This window comes from Triticum aestivum, chromosome 2A (assembly GCF_018294505.1).
Source record: "Triticum aestivum cultivar Chinese Spring chromosome 2A, IWGSC CS RefSeq v2.1, whole genome shotgun sequence".
In the NCBI taxonomy this organism is placed as follows: domain Eukaryota; kingdom Viridiplantae; phylum Streptophyta; class Magnoliopsida; order Poales; family Poaceae; genus Triticum; species Triticum aestivum.
In genome coordinates this window covers 11,385,071-11,387,568 of record NC_057797.1, presented here as the reverse complement: position 1 = coordinate 11,387,568, position 2,498 = coordinate 11,385,071, and positions in this window count along the sequence as shown.

Here is a 2,498-nt window from a genome sequence, read left to right as displayed (position 1 = left end):
GTGGATCTGGCGTGGCGGCAGGTGCGACGAGGCAGGGCGTCGGTGGCGGGCTCTGGTGGCCTGGGCCGGCTCCTGGCTTGGCGCTGAGGTGGTGCGGGTCGCGGGCGACATGGATCTGTGGGCGGCCGCCCCTGCCCTGGCTTCGGGCGGGTGGGGGTGACGGCGCAGTGGTGGTGGCTGGCGGGGCGTGTTGGTCGAGTCTGCGTCAGATCCTCCCTGGTCTGGCGCTCGGACGTCGACGGACGACGCGAGGAGGCATCTCCGGTGAGCTTCCATTGCTGCAGCTGCGGGGTAATTTGGTCTCCCTCGTCGGCGGGCTCGCGGTTGCCGATGGCCTCGCGGAGATGTGTGTCAGCTTCCATGGTGGGGCGACATGGGGGTCCTCCTTCTCCCCCTTTCCCCGTGTTCGGCGGGGAGCTTGGTTGGAGGAATGGGTGGCCTCGATGCGGTCGCGTCACCTGTCGCCGGCACGATTTGCCGGTCCGGATTCGTCCGCTCCCCTTTCTCCCCCTTTCCTCGGCCGTGGGCGGGTTGGCACAGGTTTACCAGCGGAGCGTCGGCGGGTGGTTCCGTCGGTCGAGGGCCATCGGTTGGTCCAAAGTTGGGGCCTTTGTGTTGGTCTCGGGGTTGTCTGGTTGCAGGGCGGCGGCTCTGGCGGCGGGAGGCGCGACGTTCGTGGGCGGAGCGTGCGTCTTAGGTGTGGGCAGGCAAACATGGCCGCATGGGTGGCGTGGTTGCGGGTGGACGACAGAGTTCAGGTTGATCGGTGGGGTGTGAGTGCCGGGGTACACCACTTGTCCAGTCCTCTGACTGGCCGACGGTGGCGGTGGCCGTTGCCGCCGTACCCTTCCTGAAGGCTCCGTCGCGGTATTCACACCCTTGTCGTCTTGCTCCGGGTGAAAACCTGATCTCCGCTAATCGGGCGGTGGCGGCTACCCATGGTCGTATCCTTCTTAGAGGCACCGCTTTGGAGGCCTGGCTTCGTTTTGGTCCGGTTCACCTCTCTATTGGTTGTCGGTGGGGTGGTGTGTCGGTGCCTGGCACCTTTGTATCTTGCCTTGGGTGTGTGCGGTGTGTGCGGTGTTCGGTATCTCGGATGTATTCGGTGATGTTTGCTTTATAATATAAAGCGGGGGGAAACCCTTTTTCGGAATAACGAGATCAACAAAAAAGTAAAATAAATAGAGGCCGGATTAAGAAGAGAAGAGGAAAAAGGTCGACATTGATGCAAGCACGTGAAGTGTGCAGGAAACGGCCGACCAGAGCGCGGTGTTGAGTTGGGACTTGTGGAAGTAAACACTGGCCGCCGAATGCACTATAAACGAGTCTAATGGGTGAGATTTGTGTACAATTGGAATCAACATCTCTCCCTCTATGTGTGTCTGAGGTTAGTTAACTAATGGCAATATGAAAGAAACACACTTTGATCTTCTGATGTGTGTCAGAGGTCAGGAATTATCTTTGTTCTATGCCATATATCAACATAGTAACAATTTTTCTTAGTTATTAAAGCTTGGAGACATCTCCATTGTCCCGAAGGCAAGACTTAACGTTATAACATTTTTATATTAATTTTTTCTATAATGTGATATAACTTGTCATTAAACATAATTTGTTTCTGCTAAAATACAGTATTTGATATATATTATTTTCAATAGAGTTTTTAGCTATAATAAGTAGCATGAACAATATAAACATGTTCATGTATGTATGCACACGTTTGTTATATTCGTTTTTGCAAAATTCTATTTTCTTAAAAAAACATTTGCATTTAGTTTGTGTTTGTATGAAACTTTGTTGATACATGTATTTTATTGTAACTCATGACAAACAAATATAACGACATTATGTGTTCTTATGTACCCTTTTCATATGAACGGTAGATATTAGTATAGTACATCGAAAAAAAATTGATAGAAGTTTCTAGAGCACGAGACTGAGTAGCTTTGGCGTGAATAATCAAATACTTCATTGCGAAATGTGAACTAGTAGTATGTCTTCGAAACCCATCATCCTCTATTTCATTGTGTGATGCGGTTGGGGCAATAGTTTGCGACTGACACATGCATGCTTTGTATTTTTAAATCAAAATCATGCAATTTGTGTTATGCATGACAGTTTAGCATTCAAATTTATGTAACTCGGCACTCTTGTTCATTAAATTTTACCTTGATTATCTCTAGCAAAAAATGCATCTTGCCTAAACCATGTACCTATTTCGGAGATACCAGCGACTTGTCTTGTCATCAACTCACTCGATACCATTCCTATTAGATTGGATTTTTGAATTCACCGATCCGACTTTACTGGTTTTACAAGCAAAATAAATCAGATCAAACAAACTAGAAAAAAATTTGCATCAAAGGTTAGTTAAAGTTTTCAACTCGAGCTTCAACTTTTGCATGTTGATGTTCCACCATGACTCTACTCAAGATATCGCAAGAAACCAAACTTGCACAAGCTTGACAAACCCGAATGGTTCATAATACAGTTTTTAT